A 7,369-nucleotide genomic window follows, 5' to 3' on the forward strand; every position below is an offset into this window, starting at 1 on the left:
CCTGCAACTGTGCATCACAGACATAAACAGGCATTCATGAGCATACATTTGAGGTCAAGGTAAAATTGGGAGCACAAGTTATAGCTGCACATGACCTCATCTCTGTGTATACCACTGAAACTGAGATGGATTATATCCCTTACCCAAGGACACAGAGGTAAGGGATATTCAAATTTCCATAGTTTACCTTCCCCATGCTTCCCCAGGTAGTCTTTACCAACCAATCCAAAGGATGACAAATGGGTGAACTATGCATCAACTGCCCCAGCCCTGATTCAAATCAGGGCCCACAGATTCGTAGTCAAGTACACGACCCACTTTATCATGGAGGCACAGTGTCAGCTAATATATGAATAGCTACACAATGAATGCATCCTTTTTTTTTCTCTCTCTAAGATGGTAAAACTTCAGTCAACATGAGATGCTACTGTTGCAGAAATGGCCAGGTCTTTATAACTGGCCAATTGTGAGCATTTACTTAGCTAAGACAATATTAAATTGTTAGATAGTACATCATATTCTTGTCTCTCTACATAAAAGAACATTAGTCAGCTTAAGGCACCACTATCACAGAAATGGCCACCTCTTAAAAATAAATGAAAGAATGCACACTAGTTTTCACCAATGCTAATTAAGTATTGATGACTAAAGCTAATGATCCCCAAAGCTTACCTGTCTCAGAGTCCACAGTAAAGCCCAGTTGTAGCCAGAGGTTGTCCTCGGGTTTCTCATCAATGGTGGTGTCACTCTTGGGCTGAAAATATTAAATAATCTTAGTGAAACAGAACACAATGAAACAGAATAAAATACCTAATCCATACATTGCAAATTTTGTTTGAGTATTGTGAGTCTCACAAATTTGACAGGACATATGAAAATAAGTAAAACAGAACACAGTAAGACAGAAAAGAATGCCTGATCTCCAATCCACAGATTAAATAAGTAAAACAGAACACAGTAAGACAGAAAAGAATGCCTGATCTCCAATCCACAGATTAGAGGTTTTGTTTAAGTATTGCAAGTTTTGTGAATTTGTGGATGATATAAAAATATTAAACAATCTCAGTAAAACAAAACAAAAAATACCAAAGTATTCACACTATACAAGTGTTGTCTGAACATTGCAAGGTTAATGAATTTGACAGGAAGGAATGAAGGACATGAAAATATTAAACAACCTCAGTCAAATAACACAATTAAATAAAATAAATTACCTAATCTCTAATAAAGCCAATAAAAAGGTTTGTTAATGGATGAATGACATGAAAATATTAAACATCCTCAGTAAAATAACACAATTAAACAATAAATGACCTAATTTCTAATAAGCCCAATAAAAACTTTAGTTTGAGCAATGCAAGTCTCATGCATTAGAAAGGAGGGACTGTAGAACATAAGATGGAGAGAATGATATATGGAAAATAATGAAATAAGCTCAAGGAAGGCCTTATAGTGGCATAAGTGAAACACCTTTCTTAGCTCTTGGGTTCTGAGTCACTAACTCTGGCAAGTGCCACAATTCTGCCCCCTTTATGTGCCCTCCGTCATATTCATACGGGTACCTACAGTCAATAATTCTGCAGGAGGCAAGTTTATCATTGTACTTGCCCTTAATAACATCAGCTAGAGTATGAACACTTATAGACTGAAGGTCTAGGTGTTTCCCAATCTCAAGGATAGGAAGCAACAGAGCCTTGGAGAAGTCACCAGTGAGATTCTCTTCACGTTTATAACTTTTGTTTAAAGCCTTCATTATAGAGACATGAGTTTCCGAGTGGCAACAATTCATCTCCGGATCAGAGGATGACCTGAGTGGATCCAGTTTCCTGAGTTTGGTCTCCACAGTACTGGCACCCATTTCTGAATGTGATCGTTCTATGGGATAAATGTGCCCACAGTTGGAACCATGGTTGTCTGGCGATAAGCTGATTGAAAATTCAGTTGAGTCAAAGAGGCTGGACCGAGGCGTGTCACAAGTACTGGAGGAGAGTGAGAGTCATCGGCATGGAGTGTCAGAGAGGGTGGTGTAGTGTGGGGACACAGCCAGGTTAGACTTGGGTGAGAAGTTATCATCACTGAACTGAAATGACTTACGCTCTCTTCCCTGCAGCACATTGTCATACAAGTCTTGGGCATTCATGGTAGTAGTGTTTCTTCTTTGCTTGTGCAGCTGTGCTTCTTTACCTACTCAGGTGTTCAGATCCAGTAATTCACTTCTGTCCGAGTTCTGCAAGTTCTTGCTGTACATTCTTGTCCCTTGAAAGCAACACTGCAATTAAAACTAACATAACAAAAGTAACAAAACATATTTGTACAAGAGTTGAATAAAATCATGATTTAAAACAAATAAAATAAAAAATCTATTTACTTGATTTACATCAGATTTTTTATATAAATCAATTCTTTTATTACAGGCAAAGCAAAGTTTTCTAAGGAGATTGTTGTTTCATTTTGAGCTGCCTGATCCAGCCCAGCTCAACTATAACACTCTTCAAACACTAATATCTCTTCAACAACATAGCCAATTGTAACAAAATTTGCACCATATGACAGCACAACTCTATCAATTTTATATGATATAGCTTTCATCTCTTCTATTGGCTGAAGTCAAAGGGTAACTTGTAAAAAGTAGAAGTGTGTCAAAATTGGGATTTTGTAAACCAAACTTCAGTTTTTGCAGGTTTTCATCAACTTTTGTTTGTCTCAACAAAAGTGGACACCAATAAACACAAAATGAAATTTCCTATCCAACAGTACATAGCACAACCATTCGACTCTTGCAATGTTTTTTGCTAGAGTGATCTGAATATTAGTCAAGTGCACAATCTGCAGGGTGCTTCCACTGTTTCATTACTGACAGCTTCGCTCGTCAATCGCCTTCCAGGCACTTTACTGGTTTAACCCTTATAGGGTGGATGGTGTCTATAGTTGATGCAATGTAGAGGCAGGTGGCTTCTATAGTTGACCTGCATTTTGTGGCCTTAATTTAAAATTTTCTAAAGTTCACGGTGGCAGAAGATTGAAGAGGAAGAATTGATAAGTGTGATGCTATTACATGTTAAGTAGTTGGTCAAAGCAGAGTTGAGAAATTGATGGAACATGACCTATTTTCACTGAATTGTCAAAACCAGCCCAGGTTGGAGGGGTGTCCATGAGGAATGTTCCTGTCCTTTAGGGGTTTAGGGGTTGTTCCAGTAACTATTTGTTTCAGTCTTATGAGGCCATTTTCTTGTATCAAACTTGGCCAGTGTTAAATGAAACTGTACTTTAATATACATTACCCAAGAGGAGTTTTTCACATAAAAATCATAGCTTAATCAGATCTATTAGGTTAAAGTAACTATACATAAATACAAAGAAAAAGAAGTGGAACTCCAATCAAACATAAAAGTACAGTAAAAAAAAAAAAAAAAAAAAAAAAAAATATATATATATAATTATATATATATATATATATATATATATATATATATATATATATATATATATATATATATATATATATATATATATATATATATATATATATATATATATATATATATATATATATATATATCATTAGATATTTGACCCAATGTAACATTTCAATAATTTTGAATACAGTATATTTAATTTTGATTTAAATAATTATTTTTTACTATAATTTAAATAAACTTAAATAATTTGACTTAAATCAAACCTACCCTCTCATGCACGTCACAACAAATTTTTCCTGCCATCACCTAAGTGAATAATGTAGTTATTGTCAGTAACAGCCCCCCCAAAAATAAGAGGAGATGCAGGGCCAAGGAAATATGTATATACAAGATGCCCTAATCACATCCTAGCTTAGCTTCCTCTTGTCCCCTCTACTCCCCTCCCTTGCCTTACCCTCCCACCTCTGTCCTCCCATGCTGTGTGATCAATCAGGCTAACAAACTCCACCCATGCAATACAATGGTGCATAAGTGGACACAATGGCACTCAAAGGATGGACTCATAAATCTCATGAAGTATAATGACAGGTTTAGTGAAATTTCATGTACTACAGGGAGTGTGTCAATGCACTGTGCTGTTCATCTGCATTCACCTGTCACACCACGAACCACACAACAGTCACACCACACCACACACCACACAACCTGTCACACCACCACGTACCACACCCCACAATACCTCAGCCACACCAAACCTGAAGCAAGTCTAGGCCTCACCACACCACACGCCACACTACACATAAACCCACAACACCTTAGTCACACCACACCACACTTACACCAGATCTCGGCCCCACTATACCTCAGTACACCACCACACCACACACCACCACGACAAGCACACATCAAACAACACCTGACCACAGCACACCGCACCTATACCACGGCATGTGCACACCACGGAGGACACCACACTTCGCTTCAACCAAGCCACGTCAGTCTCAGTAATCCTACGCTGCAGACTCATTCCTCACTCAACTTTACCCAAGCTACTTAACAAGATGACCAACATGACGCACTGACACATGAACATCAAAGTATATGAGTCGTATAACACTAATCATCCCTGGTTATGACGAGAGAACGGCCGCGTCGATCAACTCTGTCCTCTCATAACATTAGCAAGTGTTCCTGAAATATTTCCTGTCAAGGGATACTTATCAAAACTATCAAGCGCTTATCTATCATTGTGGTAACCTACGACAACAGCTCATTGAAACTTAGATTAATTATATCACCGGCAGCAGCTCCTTCCCGTCATCTCTTTTTAGCCAAGAATCAGTTTTCTTTCACCCTCCCTAACTGACTGGCGATCAGTCAAAGTCTTATCTACCATAGCTACGACCTACGACAACAGCAAGCTTATTAAAACATGAAAAATAAAAATAAAATTAAAATTAATTATATAACCAGCAACAGCTCTTACCCGTCCTCTCATTCTCTCTGTGGCAAAGAAAGTTTGACGTTCTCCAAACGTCTTTCATTGAATATTTAAAAACAATATACCCACGGGATCGGTCAAAAACTATCCACCTCCTACTATACTGACGAATATATAAAAAAAATTTAAAATACATAATGTGATGAGTTAATAATAAGGGACTAAAGCTTCAATAGAACAAAGTCAAATGAACGATTAAATTTAAATTATGAAGTGACTCAATCCTTATGTGTTTCATATCTTTAAGTAATGGTTCAAAACTATGAATTATAGTTCTTTTTGAAACTGGAATCACTATTTTCTTTCCCTTTGTCTTACATGCAACGCCTCACTCAAGGCCATTTAAAATCAGCTGGGACTCTCTCTCTCTCTCTCTCTCTCTCTCTCTCTCTCTCTCTCTCTCTCTCTCTAAGTATTCAGGACAACATCGTAGATAATTCTAAATGAACTAACAACTAAATAAACCATTGTAACCATACCATGCAATATATATATATATATATATATATATATATATATATATATATATATATATATATATATATATATATATATATATATATATATATATATATATATATATATATCAACAAGTATAACAAATTAAAACCACTTGTTTTTCACCCAAACCTATAAGACAAAAAAGTGTACCAGGAACACATTTATAAAGAATAAAATCTTACCAGAACACACTTTGAAGGAATAAAATCGTACCCCAGAACCACATTTCCTCAAGTATTTCACATCAGACGCCAGCGGAGGAGCAACATTATAATATACACCTCAGTTTGCCTTCGTAAGCTATTGCCGGAGCGCGAGTTTGTTTTCAAGTGTTGTACACAAAGTCACTGACCCAGATAGTTGAGAGCTGGGGGAGTTTTAACTAGAAGCAAACATCACACACACACACACACACTCCCTCCCTCAGTACCTGCCCTGCCAGCCCACGATAAAACAGTATATCAAAACAACACACACACACACACACACACACTGAAAACATACTCGTACTCTGGGAAGTGAAACCAAAGCAATTTTAAGAGAGAGAGAGAGAGAGAGAGAGAGAGAGAGAGAGAGAGAGAGAGAGAGAGAGAGAGATCTGCCCTGCGCCACACACACACACACACACACACACACACATTCAGTTGGATAGTTTTCTTTTCCTATATTGAGTAAAAGAGCTCTCTCTCTCTCTCTCTCTCTCTCTCTCTCTCTCTCTCTCTCTCTCTCTCTGTGTGTGTGTGTGTGTGTGTGTGTGTGTGTGTACGGAAAGAAGAGAGGGAAGGAAGGGAAGATGAAAGATGGTGAGTGATGAAGGAAGAATGAGGGAGAGAAGAAAGATAGTGAGGAGGGAAGAAAGAAAGAAAAGGAAGAGAGAGAGAGAGAGAGAGAGAGAGAGAGAGAGAGAGAGAGAGAGAGCAGTAATAATATATGCATCAGTAATTACTCAACTAAGATACACATTCATAAAGTAAACACACACGTCTCAGAAACATGCTGCCGCCTGACGCGCCTCGCCCTACCCGTGCCACCAGACACCACAATAAGATAACGCCCCTAAAGGCGCCACGTACGGACCGGTACAGACTCAGTGCGATTCCCACCATGGTGCGAGCCATCAATCAATAGTCCCTTCTAGATTTGACTTACCTTTAGGATTAATGTCAAGTATTTCCCCACCACCAATGTACATTTTCAGTGTGTTGACTGCCTAAAGGATAAACCGTTTATTATTATTATTATTATTACACACACACACACACACACACACACACACACACACACACTCAACAGCTACAGCTAGAGAGTGTGCAGAAAAGGGCGTGCAGGGTCATCCTTGGCCCTGCATACACCACCTATGAAGAAGCCCTGACCACCCTGAGTCTGTCCAGAATATCCACCAGGCACCGAGAGGCTCTGGAGAAGTTTGGGAAGGGACTACTGCATCATCCGCGTCTCAGAGACATGCTGCCGCCCGACGCGCCTCGCCCTGTCCGTGCCACCAGACACCACAACAAAATAACGCCCCTGAAGGCGCCGCGCACGGACCGGTACAGACTCAGTGCGATTCCCACCATGGTGCGAGCCATCAATCAATAGTATTTCCCTCCTAGATTAGTCTTACCGTTAGGATTAATGTTAAGTTTTTCCCCATCCCCTATGTACATTTTCAGTTTGTCAACTGCCTAAATAATAAACCGTTTATTATTTTATTATTATTATTTAAACACAAACACACCTGGCATCCCCTTAAGGGACAACGAAGCCTCTACTCTCCCCTCTTCCGCCCGTATCTTCGCCCTCACATTCCCCTCACAACATTCCCGCACCGAGAGAGAGTTTCACCTCCCCTCATAGCGACACATTATGTAAAAATTTCCTCTCATTTCCCTTTTTACATTCTCAGAAACTCTACACTCCAATGACGTCATACTAGTTCTAATATTTC

The 7,369-nt window shown here is 38.8% G+C and overlaps 1 pseudogene; it reads right to left on the minus strand.

The window, feature by feature from the left end:
* LOC135097554 (F-box-like/WD repeat-containing protein ebi) overlaps positions 1-4,814 on the minus strand; it is a 45,561-nt pseudogene extending 40,747 nt beyond the window's left edge.
* Between the last annotated feature and the right edge of the window lie 2,555 nt (positions 4,815-7,369).

The sequence above is a fragment of the Scylla paramamosain genome, unplaced genomic scaffold (genome assembly GCF_035594125.1).
Source record: "Scylla paramamosain isolate STU-SP2022 unplaced genomic scaffold, ASM3559412v1 Contig25, whole genome shotgun sequence".
Taxonomy (NCBI): Eukaryota; Metazoa; Arthropoda; class Malacostraca; order Decapoda; family Portunidae; genus Scylla; species Scylla paramamosain.